The sequence below is a fragment of the Saccopteryx bilineata genome, chromosome 4 (assembly GCF_036850765.1).
Source record: "Saccopteryx bilineata isolate mSacBil1 chromosome 4, mSacBil1_pri_phased_curated, whole genome shotgun sequence".
NCBI classification, from domain to species: domain Eukaryota; kingdom Metazoa; phylum Chordata; class Mammalia; order Chiroptera; family Emballonuridae; genus Saccopteryx; species Saccopteryx bilineata.
In genome coordinates, this window is record NC_089493.1 from 128298232 (window position 1) to 128315909 (window position 17678).

Here is a 17678-nt window from a genome sequence, read left to right on the forward strand (position 1 = left end):
CCTCATGCATCTTATCAAAATACACTTGATCACCATGTTCACTTTCTTCGTCCTTAGAAGAAATAAAACCATTGAAAACTGGAACCAGGAGTGTCTCAGAGTGTGGGATAGGTCATATTGCTGAAGGAATATTAGGTATGCAATCATATGCCATTTTTTCTTGCCGATGCGCTTTGGATGGATCAGACAGAAATAACAGTCACTGCTGTGGTCCTTAGGTTCACGCCAAACCATGGGAATACCAAAAGGCATTCCTTTGCATTTTCCTTTTGTCCAGTCAGGAAGCATTTCCTCACAATTATGACACACAATATGAGGAGCCCAATTCATGTCTTGATTGCCAAGGGGAACTTGAAAATATCATAAATGATGAAATATTGCACCTTTGATGTTGAAGTGTGTAATAGCCACATACATAACAGAAGGTGTCAGGACTATTCTTACATTTACACCTACTCGAAGAAGCCATGATTCAATCTTAAAACAAAATAAGAGGGTGTTTTTTATCAGATAATAATTTTTTACATTTGAAAACAACTACAATTATGTAAAAGTGATGTTTGTAAAACATTAATTGCCTTGGGGTTATGTTCAATCCAGGAGTTGTTGACCTTAAACTCCAATTTAAAAACCAATGTATGCCATTAACTGTAACAAAAAGAAATTAAAATTGCATAAAAAATAGAGCATGCACCAAAAAATGGATTTCAGATTTGGAATCAGCGATGCAGAAATATATAGAAAAACTTCTAAAACCTCATGCAACAGAAAATGAAAAAAAAAATTGTTCCCCATTGTAATAGCTATAGTGTGAGCATCCTGGTACAGGCTCCTCATGGACCCATAGGAGAAAGCACTTGGGATATTCACCTGGGAAAGAATCTGCTGGGTCAGGGGGCAATGCATCCTAACCACTTGGATGATCTTGGCTGCTGTCTCGAGTGGTTGCATCATTTGACACTCTCACCAATGGTTGGAGTTGTACAGTTCCCACATCCCCACCAACATTTGCTATTACTTAACTTCTCTTTATGCCAGTATAACATATATAAAGTAATTTTTTGGTCATTTTAATTTGCGTTTCTTTGGTTACTAGTTTGGCTCGAGCATCTTTTCAAATACTCCTTAGCTTTTTGAGTTTCTTCTCCATTAACTATCTGGTTGTTATTCTTTGCCTTGTTCTATTGTGGTGCCTATTCAGTCTTGATTTGTGGGAGTTCTCAGCATTTTCTAGATATTGGTCCCTATCCCCCACCTTGTTTGGGACATGGCAAATAGGACTCAACTGTCCTGCCCATTCTGATCTGACAGTCCGGAGAATCGTGTTCTGCCCTGGGGGGAGGGTCATATTTCAAGAGGCCCAGCAAGGCTGGCACAAAGAAGAGATACTTGCTGTGTGACCCTAAGGCCACATCATATAAGAGCTGCATCGATGTGTGGAGTTTGCAAGGACACTGATTTCAAGTAACATGGAGGCAGAATTTACAGTGATCACAGCCACCTGAGTGTGTGCTGCGCACCCTGGGGGGGGGGGGCAGTGAGGACCTGAGAAGCTTCGGGAGCATTGAAGCAGCACACGGTTCCCTGAGGGGCTGCCGCAGAAGGGCTCTAAGCCTTAGATGGCTCCTTCCAACTCTGAAACTTTTCTGAACTCCTGTGAGTCACCGCGTGCTGATGTCAGAGAAGGAGCCATAGAAGAGGAGGCTAAGAGAGAAGCAAGTCTTGGGCTGCTTCTGATATACTGCAGGTTTATTACAATGTACCAGGGGCTTGAACAATAAACATTAGTTTCTCACACTTCCAAAGGCTGGGAAGGCCAAATTCAAGGTGCTGGAAGCTTCCCTGTCTGTTGAGACCTCTTCCTGGTTCATAGACAACCATCTGTACTATGTCCTTACCCAGTGGAAAGGATGAGAGAGCTCTCTGGGGTCTCTGTTACAAAGGCACTAATGCCATTCATGAGGACTGCATCTCATGACCCAGTCACTCCCAAAGGCTCCACCTCCTAAAATCATCCCATTGGAGGTTAGTGTTTCAATGTAGGAATATTGGGGGACACAAACTCGGCCCATACAATTCTTTTATTTCTCTTACATTCTATGTCCTTCACGTATCACAGTGTGGCTCTTCTCACTGCCCCGGGCTTTGTAAGAGCTGCTCATACCCCTTGTGCACAGTTGTTTTCATACGTACATTTACACATTAGCTAACCCATACCAACACACACTCACCCATGCACAAGTACACAGGCAGACACACTCACCCATGCACAAGTACACAGACACACACAAACATACCCACACACAAGTACACAGGCACACATCCCACACACAGGTACATAGGCCCACACACTCTCCCATGCACAGGTACACAGGCACATATGCATATTGCAATTAATATTAAATGCCCCCAAATACACATGACACTATTCATGTACCTCTGCCTCCACACAGTGGCTCAAACATGTTTGTTTGCTTCCAAAGGGTTGGGGATGGTTTGGGGTTTAGTATGAAAGGCCACAAGAGTCCCTGAGCAGCTTCATGTGGCGACTTCATTTCTGATGTTTCATCCCCACCAGCACATCTGAGGGAAGTGGGCCTGTGTTCTTCAGGGAGGTTACTGGCTTTCCACAATTCACTTCGTTCCATGGGCCAGAGTGTTGTGCAGGCACAGGGAGCCCTTGCTAACTGGGCTTTGATCCAACCCTCTCCACTCCCAACCTTTGGAATTTGGCCTCTTTCCTTCCAAGAGCCCTGCCCCCCAGTCAGACTTCTCCCTAATGTAGCACCTGGGTCATTAAGCTTCTGGGTCTTGCATCTTCTTCACCCTGGCTTAGGGCTGTTCATGTTTCCGAGCACATGTAGGTGATATACTGCAGGAAGCAGCATGTGCAGAGAGGCTGCAGCTTCCAACACTGGAAGCTGTTTCTGTGGGTGGAGATAATCCTGGGGCTGACTGATCCTTCCCCTCTCGAGAGCCCTTGGGTGGAGCCAGGCAGCTGAGAAGCACTCTCCTAGAACAAGGGGCAAAGGATGACAATCAGACAATTAATGGAACAGGGAACTCAGGAAGATGCTCAAACTGCATTATTAATCAAGGAAATGGAGGTTAACACAATGATGGAAGGTTATTATGTGTTACCAGCAAAAAGAGAAGCCAAGTGATAGCGATTATTGGCAGGGATATGGGGGCGCCGTGCTCTCACCACTGGTGACTCCATGCTCGCTGTCTGCCCACAGACTCAGAGGGGATGATGTGTTGGCCACATGTTCCTTCCTAGTGACCTTGGCGGCATGTGGGCCTAAATACCTGAGAGCTTGCGGCAGAGGTGCCCACCCTGGGTGTGGAGGAGCGGGAAGGGGAGGCGCTGCACGCTGGCTGGGAGAAGCCTTCCCAAGGAGGTCATGGGAAACCTAGACAGGATCCTCCCCTGGGAGCCCTGCCCCAGGTGAGTGCCCACGGAGCCTCTGTCTGGCCTGGGGGTGGGAGAGTAATTGAGGGCCCCTGCAACTCCTACTCTGGCTGACCCTCAGCCCCCCGAGGCTGCAGGAGCAGCCATGTTCTCGGTAGACTGCCGCACCGTTGAATGCGGGTCCAGGAAACTTTAAAAAGCACTGGTGTGGAGAAAGTAGTGGTCCCAGGGCAAAGCATGGAACACAGGAGCCTGGACAGCCCAAGAACTGCAGGAGGGAGGCTGAGAAAGGGCCACGCTCCATGACAAGGGTGAAGAAAGGCTGCAAGTGACCATGCAAAGGGTTTTTCCCTCCTAACAAAGGCTAGCTAGCTTTAAGGCATGATAGAGGAGATGAAAAATTCAAATGCAATGAACTGAACATCCAGCCAGAATACCCATGCTCCTAAGTCTGAGATTTACTCAGAAAATATCAGTTTGCCCAAGGATGATACAGTCTACAGACCTTCCCTGGTAGCTTAAAGGCGTGTTTCCCTGATGAAAAGCTGTGCCGCCTTCCTGATGGACAGGGCAACAGGGAGACAGAGAGTACATTAGAGCAGAAGGGCCAGAGCTTCAGGAGAGGGGGAACTGTGGTCCTCAAAAAGGCCCCGCGCTGCTGCCCTTGGGGGACTTGTTCTGGGGGCATGTCCTCCTGAGTGTGGCTTCCTGGCAGACTGAGGGATTTCAAGGGCCAGGGAAAAAGTGTTTACAAAGGGAGAGAGGAGTTGGTGGAAAATTTAAATGTCAGGTAAGGATGTGAAAACAATTTCCCGTCATTTCGCGAAAGGTATGAACAACAGCATCTGGGAATAAAGGCTAGCCCTTCAAGTGGAGCACACTGAGCCCTGATGGGGCCCAGATGTGGCTGAGCCTCTGCATGGCTGTGCCCACGTGGGAGCAGGACTCAGCATCTGCGTCACTAGCAAGTGATGCAGATGGTATTGGGGATTCCTTCTGTGCAGTCCTGAGACAGAAGGCAACTTTGCAAACTGCAAAACAGAACCAAAGTCAAGCAGCACTTGGTCACCTCCATTGTGGCCCTGACCCTCCATGGTGGCCAATGGCCTCAGCTCCGTCTCTTCACTCCCCAGCCTGCCCCCACCCCTCCCTGACCCCTGGAAAGTTTGAACTAGACACCAGACTGCCATTTTATTGCTTCCTAATAAAAATGTGCAGGACCCAAGGAATAAAATAGTTGAACTCTGTTGTGCCGACACCCCTGCATTCCAGCGGTGAGTCTGCCCTGTCCTTTAGCAGTTAGGTGAAGTGACTCCAGTGTGCTGTGGGAAAGCAGTGCTGTCCCCCAGGGTTTCGGTGCCAGGAGGGGCTTGGGTGGGGGAAGACAGCTCCCTCTCTGGCCGCTGTTTTCCTCAGGTCCCTGGCCTTTTCTCTCTTGCTTGGGGCATCTTGCAAAGGCTGTTTCCTGGGGTATTTCCCAAATTCCTGCCAGTTTATTAGGCAGCACATTTTAGTCCCCTCTCTGCCTCCTCCTTCCCACCCAGCAAACTCCTTCTGGGGTTTTGCTTTGCATAATTAAAAGATTCATTAAGTTTTTCCAGAAGACAAAAGAGCAGATCTCTCCCTCAGAGGAATTCTATTCTAGTCTTAGGACTGCATCTCCAACTGCCGTCAGATTTATTATTTTAAAATAATAACAACACACAGCTGGAGAGAGGGTAGATATTAGGGCATCTGCATCCTATGCTCAATGTCCAGGAGAAACAAATCCTAACCAGAAGCTGTTGGACTGGGTCTCCCAGCGTGCATGGGAGAACACATGGCAGCCCCTCAGTGTGCATCCGTGGGCAGGTGAGCGAATGTCTGGTGCTTCCGCCCCAGCAGTAGAGAGAGCTGTCACCTCAGAAGTGCTCCTGGCCTGCTCCCAACCCTGACTTCATCTTCACACACAAATCCCCATGGCCAAGAGCAAGATGCCACTCTTCCTATGCAGTCTGCATGGTCTTGCCATCACCTCCGTCTGTGACCCTCCTGGGTCCTGTGTTCCCCTTTGGGATTAACCCAAAGACAGGTAAGCGCCTTGACACAAGTTATGTGATGATACCCTGTCCTGGTGTAATGCAGGAGGTCCAACCTGGAAAATCAGGCTGGTGGTGTTACAGGATTTCAAAGAACAAGATGGAGTGGACATAGCCTCTATTACTTACATACAGGGGCGGCACTGATGGTGGCTGGCTAGAGGGAGTTCCATACCCCACTGAAGGGGGGGCATGGTTTTTATAGCTAAGTCCTGTGCAATTGCCTAAGTCAAACTCTGTCTAAGGATAAGCAAGTAGGTGAGCAGGCACGTAGTGGGTGGGAAGAAGCCTACGCACTGCTCTATGCTGTTTCTCCTGGAGAAGATCTGGTGACTCAGTTTCGTTGTCCTTAGTAAAACCTCATTACTCTCTTTTCCACAGCTCGCAGCCAGGATCTGTGACCATAGCACCAGGGACTGGGGAGGGGCGGGGGCATGTCTAGCATTGATCCCGCACCCGGGGTGCTGTCTCTTGTGTCTGGGGGCTGTCCACTGCCTATGGAGATGGTCTCAGAACTGCACTAAGCTGTTGATGCCTCATCATAGCAGCTGAGTCCTGATAACCTGCCGTCCCACATTACCACAAGAGGCGTCAGCTAAGGCTGAAGAAATTTTGGAGGGTTGGAAGTCTAAACTGGGGGCAATTAGATGACCAGCACCATCTGCATGTTTCCTCAGGCTGCCGGGTTCTGGGGTACCCCCACAGGGGGGGGAACACTTCCTCCTACCATTTTAAGTTCTGCAGCTGGCCCAAGAATTAGATTGACATAAGATGATGAATGGGAGAAAATCACACACGTGTATTTATATTTTCACGAGTACCCGGGAATCTTTGGAAGGAAAGTGAAGACCTGAAGAAGTTGTTTGGCCTGAAAGCTGAAGCACCCTTTTTACACAAAGAACAGTAAATTGTGGAGATGTGACAAGACAAAGGCCTTGGGCTAGGGGCAGCAAATTGTGAGATGGAGACTAGGAATCATATATAGGGGAAACTAATGGATGATAAGGGTTATGCTAGGAGGTCTGTTTTTACAGCTCCATTTTGAGTGGAATCCCAGCACTGGTGATAACATTCTTCTCTCCTGGTACAGGAGGGACACCTGTCTTATGGACAGCTCCCGCCCCACCCCCCACTCTGAGCTGGAAAGGGAGGGGGAGCACTCTTCCCACACCTGCTGTTTCTCAGGTGTCTTCAGCTCTAAATAATCATTATGCCAAAGCAGCACAGTTGCGGTGGTATGTTCTGACCCTTTTCATTCCTGTCACTGCCCCAAGTGGGGGGATCACAGCCCTGAGCTGGTTTCTACTGTCATCAGGGCTGGGACCTGTGGCTGTGAGGACTTCTCGTCACTTTGTGCTGGCGACATCACAACTCTGTTCTTCTCGTGCCCCTGCTCTCCTAAGAAACCTTGTCAGGCTGCTTGAGCCTCAGAGGGATTCTGCTTGGGGTATTGTGAGCACAGTCTTTGGGAAGACCATGGACATTTGGCTGACGTCCAGTCAGAGGTCAAACCTATACCCGAACTTCCCTGTGAATATGGAGCCAAAGATAACAGGTTACAGCCTTTCAGGACAGATCCCTCAGGGCCAGACTGTACAGGAAATGAGGTAAAAGAGGCGGGTTACCAATGTCATCTGTCCTGGGGGCTGTCTCTGAGCAGCAGGGGGAGGGCTGAGGAGGTGAAGCCAAGGTCCTGAAAGCCAGAACTGGGTGCATGGAGAGGTGGCTTTGGGGAAACAATGGTATCTGTCACAGGTCAGTAATCCCTCCTGTCTTCTGGACCAACAGTCTGCATTTTCTCTGGAAAAGAAGCAAGTGGGTAGGTGTTAGAATCCATTGGAGTCCGAAAAGACCAGTGTAACAGGCTTTATTGAAAGGAAACCTGCCGGGCTGACTCGTAAGGGAGAGTCGCGCCAGGTACAGGCTAGGACCGCACTTTTTTAAGGGCTAGGGGAGCAGGAAGGGTTGTGGGGCATCAGGCGATTGGCTGCTGGACAAAGGATGGTATTTTATGGAAGTTCGAGTATATTTAACTTCTAGTGGTTTTCAATCATCCAGGACTTCTAGGCTTGTGACATCAGACATTCCTTTGTGGTTGGTCATCTGCCGCAAGCCCTGAAATGAAACTCATACCGGCAGGGTTAAATAAATGAAACCTAATATTCCCGACTATTTGATATATATAAAAAAGGAAAGAGAGTGGTTCCTAGAGAGGCCTCAAGGGAAAAGGGACGAAGTTCATTATCTTCTGTAACTTCTTCCTGCTCAGTAGGGATGGTGAGGGGTTACGGCCTCTCTAAGGATCACTCTCAGTGAGCAGATGCAGTGATGGCTTCTTGTCGGGTAGGGGTGTATTTATAGGGTTCCAGATTTTTCTGTTTCATGAGGGCAGGTTTCAGGGTTGGTGTGTAGGGTTAGGTAGATTTTTCCAATTTTCTGATTGGTGAAGGTCTGCATGCAGTTCTGTAAGAAACTAGTGAACAAACGTAAGAGGCAGGGTCCAAAAGTTTGAAAAATAAATAGGAGAGTGAGTGGACTAATGAAAGGCAATAGCCAAGACACCAAGTTGTGCGAAACCACTGATTCCATGACTCGGTTTGTTTTTTACGAATTTGCTGGGCTTCAGAGAGAGAGAGAGAGAGAGAGAGTAGGAATAAGACAGGGCAGTGGCCAGTCCCCCTGCCCCTAGACCTATTTTTACAGAGATTTTTAGGCAACAAGAAGAGGAATTACCTGTTTAGCTCGTTTGGTCCTTAGATGGACGGGTAGTGAGTGTACTAGGAATTGGAAGAGGCTCATGGAGTGGGATTAGGTTGATATTTGGGGTGAGATAGATTAGGGTACAGGTTTCTGTCCAATTAGTAGGGAGATACATATAAGTGTTGGTCCCACACAAGTAGAAAACCCCTGATTGGGTGATACAGGATGAGAGGTGGATAGAGAATTGATGGACAAGGGGTTGGTTTCGTCCGTCTGACTCTGAACTCTAGACAGTCAAGGTGGAGGAAAGTGCAGCCCCGACTAGGGGGGGAGACATGGTTAGAGGCCTGCTTTGAGCATTGCAACCATGTGGTAGGGGTAGTGAGCCAGGGACATAGCTGTGTGGTGGGATAGGAGCATTTATGTTGTGAAGCTGTAAGAATAGGGGGTCCTGTGAATCTAATGGGATTAGAAAATAATCTGTTTGTTTTTGGAGAAATTTGATAGTTGACCTGATGATTGTGATGGTTTTTGGGAAATTGGATAGTTATTGTGGTGTTGCAGAGGTTAGAAGGGAGATGACCCACTGGGACAGTACCTTGAGCAGTAAATCATAAAGGGGCAGGTGAAAGCAGGGGAGTGTTCAGGGTGACTGGTCCCCGAGCAGGGGGAATTTGGGTTTTTAATTTTTTGAACTGGGAATAATAGGTTTGATATAGGTTATTTGTTCAGTTGGTGGCTGAAGTGGGATAATTCCCTATAGGAGTGTCTGCTCTCTCAAAGAAGGAAGCCCCTTTTTGGGTTTGGTATGTGAGAACTGTCCATAGAAGGTGGGTGTTGTTTTTGGGATAGGGAGGGCAGAGTAGGCTGAGGAGGACATAGACATACACATCCAGCAATTAACTGCATAGGAAGAATTAGCTTTAATTAAAAGTCTTCAAGTGAGGTTAAGAGAGCATTCTGTATATGTGGCCTCTAGGAGAGAGGAGATGGGGGCGGCATATGTGGTGCCCAGTAAGAGAGAAAGTAGAGCTGGTGTTAGGAGATCAAGAACTGGGGACATGGTGGTTGGGCTTAGGGGTGATTAAGAGGAAGAGAAGAGGAAATTGAAAAGCCGCTGTTTCTTTTGGAGATAATTCAAGTAGAGAACCTTGCCAGGCCAAGTCTCGCATCCAATTGAGGAGTCTGTCAATTTTACTGGAATGAGGCCTAAACCAGGAGAGGTCCTCGGAGGCCTGAGCAGGAAGAAGAAGAATCTGGCAAGGTAGTAATCGGCAGTTGCCTGTTGTGAGTGCCTGCTGGACTGGGCAGTATGGTGGGATATGGCCTCTTGGAGGAGCATTATGAGATGGACTGAACTGGTTCTTCTGGATTAGGGGAACATGTGGAGATTTTGAGATACAGAGGACCTGTGGGGGTGGAGATATAGGTTTTAGGGGTATTAGTGGTATGAGGCTTAATGTGGGAGAGGTGAGTCCAGTGTGAGTCTCCTTCCACTTTGATGGTGGTAGGGGTGGACAGGATAACAGTATGGGGCCTGTCCAGGTAGGCTGGAGAGGGGTTTTTCCCCATGACCTCCTGTAGACCTGGTCCCCAGTGAGGATTGATAGGTGTGAGTCCATGGTTGGAAAGGGCTGAGGAAGGAGTTTGTCAAACTGGGAATAGTAGGTTTAGTATAGCTTGTTTGCTCAGTTTGCAGCTGAGGTGGGGTCATCTCCTATGAGAGTGCTGGCTCTCTCACAGCAGGTGGCCCCTTTCTGAATCTTGTACATGAGAGAGGTGTGAAGGAGATGAGTATTATTAAGAGGAATAGGGAGAGCTGAGTAAGCTGAAGATGACATGGACAGACATATCCAGCAGTTGGCTGCATAAAAGGAGTTAGTCTTGATTATGAGATTTTAATTAAGATTAAGAGAGTTTTTTTAGATGAGAGGATTTTAAGAGGGAGGGTATGGGGGCAGAGTATGCCTTTAAGGGTAAGGAGATAAGAAAGCATAGAGCAAGCTGCAATCTCCATCCTGTCTGTTATTAAAGGCTAATCATAGTTACTCACGGATCAGGATGTTTTTCTTTTCTGGGATTTTAGTCAGACTGACCTTGGTGGGCCCTAAGGGGGAGCAGGCATATCTAGGTGATGATTCAGGTTGACTGGAAGGGTCATTCATAGGCATGTGTGGAGATGGAGCTTCCGTTTTCTTTAACCTGGAGACATGAAACCAGGGGGCCTTTCCCTGGAGTTTTGCAGCCATGGGGGTGGTGGGGAGAATCTTGGGATTCACTATGCTGGGTGGTAGAGGTAAATTTATAACAGAATTGGGCAAATCTGGCTGGCTGAGAAGCAGTAACAGAGCCAACTCTGAGGACAGGAAGTGAAAGGAGAGAGAGACTCTGAGTTTGGAGAGTAGATTCTGGCCTAAAATAGGCATAGGGCATTGAGGCAGGAGGAAAAAAGAGTGTGCAAAGGAGACACCATGTATTAGACAAGGCTGTGGATCTGTGGCCAATAGGGAGGAAATAAGACCATCAACATCCACAATAGAGATCTTTAAGGGATGAGCAGGACTAGAATATTTGGGATATTTGGGCAAGGCAGAGTAAGTGGCCCCTGTGTCTATAAGAAATGAGATCAGCTTACCTGCTACTTGGATGGTTACCCTAGGCTCTTTGATGGTGATGTGAGATAGGGTCAACAGCCCGGGGCACCTTCAGTTATCAGTGTCAAGTGCCAGCAGGCTGGGCAAGGTTAGGTCTTAGGTGGCTGGGGTAGGGGTAGAAGAGACTGAACCCTCCCTTAGAGAAGCGAGGAAGCAGTCTACCTTCCAGTGTTCCTTTTTCCCACAGTGAAGACAAGGCCCTGGCAGGGCTGAGGAGCCAAACAGGCTTTGGGTTACCTTCTTTTCCATATTTGAAGCAGGACTCTGGTGGAGTCTTACGAGACCCCTTAGGGGTGTTGGAGACTTTAAGAGCATCCACCAAGAGCTGGTATTTTGCCTGATCTCTTTTGGGCTGTCTGCCTTTTCCTGTTCCTCTTGGTTATTATAGACCAGCAGTTCTCAACCTGTGGGTTGCGACCCATAGGTTGAGAACTGTTGTTATAGACCTTAAAAACCATGCTCAGTAGATCTCATTGAGCGGTTTGACTAAGAGAGCAAAATTGGGAATCCAGTGTCTAAAGAAGCCTATTAGACTGAGGAAAGAAAGGATTTGATCTGTGGTGGTAGGTGGTTGGAGACTGTGGAGGGTCTGAGTTCCATCTAGGGTGAGACCTCAGGTGGTGGGAGTTAAGGCGATGTCTAGATAGACTACGGACTGACAGTGAAGTTGAGCCTTAGCAGAGAAGATGCGATATCCCTTCATGGCAAGAAAGTTAAGAAGGGTGGAGGTGTGTGTCCTTGAGGCAGGCAGGGAGGGGCTGCAGAGGAATAGGTTATTTATATATTGTAAGAGAGTACTAGTTTTGAGATTGTGTGCTGCTAAATCCTGAGCTAGTGCCTGCTCAAACAGGTGTGGGCTGTTTTTGAACCCCTGGGGTAAGACAGTCCATGTAAGTTGCTGAGCTGCATTAGTGTCCAGGTCAGTCCAAGTAAAGGCAAACAGAAAGGAAGAGTCAGGGTGTAGAGGAATGGTAAAGAAGGCATTCTTGAGGTCTAGGACCCTGAAGTGAGTGGTGTTTGAGGGAATGTGTGACAGTAACCTGTAGAGCAGGGGTTGGGAACCTTTTTGGCTGAGAGAGCCATGAATGCCATATATTTTAAAATGTAATTTCATGAGAGCCATACAATGACTCGTGTACGTTATGCATTATCCAATAAAAATTTGTTGTTGTCCCGGAGGACAGCTGTAATTGGCTCCCGCCACCTGCAACCATGAACATGAGTGGGAGGAAATGAATGGATTGTAATACATGAGAATGTTTTATATTTTTAACGTTAGTATTTTTTTTATTAAAGATTTGTCTGTGAGCCAGATGCAGCCATCAAATGAGCCACATCTGGCTTGCGAGCCATAGGTTCCTGACCCCTGCTGTAGAGATTAGGGACTACTGGATGGAGGGGAATTATTGCCTCATTGATTAGGTGGAAAGCTTGTATGAGGCAATAAGCCCCTGAAGGTTTTTGAACAGGAAGGATGGGGGTATTGCAGGGAGAGTCCATGGGGATGAGTAAGCCTTGATTTAAGAGGCAGGTAATTATTGGTTTAAGGCCTTAGAAACTGACAAAGTTACACATTAAACAAAGATTTTACATATAAATTATAAATTAAGAAATTTAAATAAGCATGCTTTACTTGTTTCAATTAAAATTATAGTAGAGATATTTTCTGATAAACAAAGAGACAAAACAGATTACTTACTCACATAGCTTAATAGACAATTCTGCTTTTTTAAGTTTTTTGAAATGGCAGGGAGTTGTCAGCATAGAGGGGAGGAAGAGAGAAAGCAGATGGATGGACAGTGTGAACAGCTGGATGGAAAGAAGGAGGGTCAGAATCTGCAGGAGGATGAGGAGGAGGTTGAAGTGCTCGTGGTGGTGCCACATGGTCAGAGGAGTAAAAAAGATTAGAGCTCTGAGGAGAGGGGAGGGGATGAGGGGGAGAAAAGCCCAGTCCCCTATGAGGAGAGGGGAGGGGAGGAAGAAGAGAAAGGCACCAGCATAACCTGTAAGGAGGGAGGAGGGGTTTAAGAACACAGTGGAGAGGGGAGGAGCCCCTGGCCAGCAGGGGAGGAGAAAGAGAGACTGGTATTTGCAAGTGAATGAGAAACAGGACTCATAAAGGGAGGGGGCTTTCTGGAGGGAAGAGACTCAAGCAGAAGAGATCTGCAGAGGGACCAGAGAGGTGTCCCGAGAAAGGGGTGCCCCGGAGGTCAGGCAGGAGGGGGAGAGAGTTGGGAGTTCATAGAGAAGGAAAGATTAGGAGTGGAGGTTTTAGGTGAGGTTTCTCTGGCCAAAAACGGCCTGCGAGTAGAACAAGCAGTACAGAAATTAAGGACAGGAGAGAAAGCCTGTACATAAGGAATCTCTGAGACCTTCCCAGTCCAGTGGCAGAAATTATCTAGGTCCTGGAGGATGTTAATATCAAAAGTTCCATTTGGGCCAGTAGGAGCCATTATCTAGTCTGTACTGAGGCCATGCAGTGTTACAGAAGAAGATTAATTATTTTGGTTTGAGATCTGAGAGACTGAGTTTGGTGAGGTTTTTTAAGACATCTCAAGGGAGTAGCCTCTGAGGGTTGGGACCAGGAGGAGCCCATTGTGGGCTGAGAACAGAGAAAGAGAAGAGCGTCCTCTGACTCTTTGAACTATTCTTTTATACTGTATGTGGAAAGTGAGAAGACCGGTTGTCACCGGGAATCTTGCTTTCAAAGGGGAGTGGAGCAACCTGGCTAGGTGCCTAGACTTTTGAGGATGTCCATGTTAACAGGCTTCCCGGAGTAGAGACCTCCCAATTAGCGACCCTGAGAGGAGAGAGAGTGAGGGTGAGGGATGAATAGGGCCTACTGGAGATGGGAAAGAGCAGAAACTCCTTACCTTCTGGTCCAGCAGGGGTTTGAGACAGGGTCAGGTAGCCAGCCAATCAACCTACGTTCACACAGCCAAACAGAATCAGGGAATAAGCCCAGGATGAGCTGCCACTGCCCACTGCTTCCCTGGTAGTAAGTTTGGCTGGTGGAAGGGATCATCCAGGCATCCGATACCCTGTCCCGGGTTTCGGCACCAAATGTTAGACTCCATCGGAGTCTGAAAAGATCAGTGTAATAGGCTTTACTGAAAGGAACCCTGCCGGGCTGACTCGTAAGGGAGAGTTGTGCCAAGAACAGGCTAGGACGTGCTTTTTTAAGGGTTTGGGGAGGGGGGGTAAGAAGGGTTGTGGGGTATTAGCTGACTGGCTGCTGGACAAAGGATGGTCTTTTATGGAAGTTTGAGTATATTTAACTTCTAGTGGTTTTCAATTATCCAGGACTTCTCGGCTTGTGACATCAGACATTCCTTTGTGGTTGGTCATCTACCACAAGCCCTGAAATGAAACTTGTGCCGGCAAAGTTAAAGAAATGAACCCTAAGAGTAGGGAGTTGTGAGGGGGGCACCGAGTCTAGATCCTCTGGTCTTGCCCATCACACTAGGAGAGGAGTGGTGGTCAGGTCTGTGTCCTCTGGAGAGTGTGAGGATCTGCCCTTGGGGACAGCATTTTTGTCCCTTGGGCGTTTCCAGGTGCAGTTGGCAGTGAGCAGCCCTGAGCCAGGCCTGCCTCTGACATTCTTTTTTTGTTTGTTTGTTTGTTTTATTTTTTATTTTTCTGAAGTTGGAAATGGGGAGGCAGTCAGACAGGCTCCCGCATGCACCCGACCAGGATCCACCCGGCATGCTCACCAGGGGGCGATGCTCTGCCCATCTGGGGCATTGCTCTGTTGCAACCAGGGCCATTCTAGCACCTGAGGTGCTCCCATTCCTTTTTTTTTTTTTTTTTTGTATTTTTCTGAAGCTGGAAACGGGGAGAGACAGTCAGACAGACTCCCGCATGCGCCCGACCGGGATCCACCCGGCACACCCACCAGGGGCGACGCTCTGCCCACCAGGGAGCGATGCTCTGCCCCTCCGGGGTGTCGCTCTGCTATGACCAGAGCCACTCTAGCACCTGGGGCAGAGGCCAAGGAGCCATCCCCAGCGCCCAGGCCATCTTTTGCTCCAATGGAGCCTTGGCTGTGGGAGGGGAAGAGAGAGACAGAGAGGAAGGAGGGGGGGTGGAGAAGCAAATGGGCGCTTCTTCTATGTGCCCTGGCCGGGAATCGAACCCGGGTCCCCTGCACACCAGGCCGATGCTCTACCGCTGAGCCAACTGGCCAGAGCCCAGCTAGACAAAAGAGTTTCTAACACAACGCTGACTGACACCTACCCAAAGTAGAAAGAGGCATAACTTGGAAAGTATTATGAGTGTGGCTTTTGAAGCCTGTAGTGACTCCCAGCCAGATTCATGGGAAACCTACACAATTTTAAAGAGAATTTCCCTGGAAAAACTACTACTAACTTGGATTAAAAGGAAAAGAAACATAAACATGAAAAGGTCTCATTGCTCTCAACTTTTCATAGCAGGAAGCAGGTAGTAGAGATAGCCATCCAGCCGTAAACATCTATTAATTATTGGAAAGGAAAGATGTCAGCCCTGGCTGGTTGGCTCAGTGGACAAAATGTCAGCTAGAGTCTGTGTGTACCAGGTTTGATCCCTGGTAAAGGCACATGAGAAGCAACCATCTGCTTCTCCACCCCTTCCTCTCCCTCTTCTCTCCCTCTTCCCCTCATGTAGCCAGTGGCTTGATTGGTTTGAGCATCAGCCCCAGATAGGGGTTACTGGGTGAATCCTAGTTGGGGCGCATGTGGGAGTCTGTCTTTGTTCCCTCCTTTCACTTAAAAAGAAAAGAAAAGGAAAGATGTCTCAGATGGTGAAACTCAGAGCCTAGAGTGTGAAGCCAAGAACCAAGGAGAACAATGATTAGGGAAGCACTCCCAGAAAGCAGAAACTAAGCCCTATTTAAGGAAAACTATTTGCCCCAACAATTGGGGAAACTGCTGACATTGCCCAGCTAGGTTTCAAAATTACAGTGGAACAGTGACTGCTATGTTTCTCCCATTTACTTCATTTTTTTTTTTTTTGTATTTTTCTGAAGTTGGAAACAGGGAGGCAGTCAGACAGACTCCTGCATGTGCCCGACCGGGATCCACCCAGCATGCCCACCAGGGGGCGATGCTCTATCCATCTGGGGCATCGCTCTATTGCAACCAGAGCCATTCTAGCGCCCCACAGAGCCATCCTTGGCGCCTGGGCCAACTTTGCTCCCATGGAGCCTTGGCTGCGGGAGGGGAAGAGAGAGATAGAGAGGAAGGAGAGGGGGAGGGGTGGAGAAGCAGATGGGTGCCCTGGCTGGGAATCAAACCCGGGACTCTTGCACGCCAGGCTGATGCTCTACCACTGAGCCAACTGGCCAGGGCCCATTTACTTAATTTTTAAATGGAGGTGTCTCTTGGGGGCTAGCCAATCCCTGTCTCACCATTTTCCATTGAGGGTGTCAAGGTCAAATAAATTGTCTTTTTAATTTATAGGTCACTGGACCAACATGAGCACTATCCAAGGAGCTATACTAAATGAGCCCTTTCTACATCTGAATTTGATTAAGAGGATGAAATCTTGCACTTGAAATATGATGCTATAATTGGTTGAAACTTTGAGGATCTTATGGGGATGAATGTATTTTGTGTGTTGGAGAGATGTGAGTCACCATGGCCAGAGGGCAGATTATGGCAGGTCATTATAATGGATCTCAGTGGGTCCTGCCTTCCTATGTTCACACTTTTTTAAAAGTGATGGTTCCTCTTCTTTCATCGAGAGGTAGAATTAATCCTCAACCCTCTTGATCTGGGCTGATGTAATGACTTACTTTTTTCAATAGACTGTGACACATGTGACCTTGTGTTAGTTCCAGAGCTAGACTTTTGAAGCTTCTAATGTTCATCCTTTAGAATGCTGCCCTGAGCCTACCATGTATGAAAGCCAGTCAAACTATAATTTTTGTTGATTTTATTTGTGGCTATACCCCAGCACACAAAATAATATCGGGCATACAGTAGGTGCTCTGCTCAATAAACATTTGTCAAGTAACTGAATACATGAATGAAGAAGTTTCTGGAAAGTGGACATCTAGCTGCTGTGGACAGAGAGCCTATTTGGCATTGAGCCAATGTTGCCCTTTTCAGTCACTTAGTGACCCCTGGGTCTGTTTGACAGTTTAGACTCTTGGGAGGGAATTATGATGGCTGGTTATCTGGGAGGGAAGAATGAAATAAGCCTTGGGATGCTCAAGGCTGCTACTGACCTGGTGGTCATCCTGAGAACTTCGCTCCGCTTGGAGTCTCCCTGTGCCTCCGGCTCCTGACTTCAGCATCCTTCAATTGTCTGCCAGGAAAGCAGCTGCTATCTCTTCTGTTTATGATGTGAGAACTAAAGGTAAATGCCTCAAAACCATTTTGAACTCACAGAGGAGGGAGCCAGTGGAGCTGAGGACGTTATTTGGGAAGAGACAACTCCTTTGAAATCAGAAATTGCTGGATCACACAGTCCCCCAACCACGGGAGTGGAATTAAGGAGGAATTTTCTTAGTAGTCACAACTTCAAAAAAATGATCTTCTAGATGGCCAAAATAAATTCACATTTACACTTCAATCAGAAATCCCTTTGTAGCACGTGGGAGGGGAGGGTTCGGTTTTCTAAGATCACAAATGGCCAGCTGTCCTCTTCTGAAGAAGCGAGTCTGTGAGAAGGACCGCCCATGGTCTGCGAACTCTCCTGCTAATTAGAGAAGTGAGACTAATTTCAAGGACTTCAACTTCTATTAGTTTATGCTGAGCTTGTTGGTAATGAAGCTGTGTGTGTTCGTTTCTGAAGAAGAAAACATTAGAGAGGAAAAGAACGGGTGTGAGGCTGTGCTGTTTGTTCCTGGAA

At 47.7% G+C, this 17678-nt stretch overlaps 1 protein-coding gene and 1 long non-coding RNA gene across 2 annotated transcripts in view; one reads left to right on the plus strand and one right to left on the minus strand.

Annotated features, from left to right (window-relative positions):
- Positions 1–17678, plus strand: part of BBS4 (Bardet-Biedl syndrome 4) — a 948798-nt gene that overhangs the window by 145130 nt on the left and 785990 nt on the right. The window lies entirely within an intron of this gene.
- Positions 2803–13962, minus strand: LOC136336337 (uncharacterized). The gene is made up of 3 exons (XR_010731428.1): positions 13718–13962; positions 7116–7290; positions 2803–3013 (listed from the first exon to the last, which is right to left on the minus strand). It is a non-coding gene; the product is annotated as an uncharacterized lncRNA (long non-coding RNA).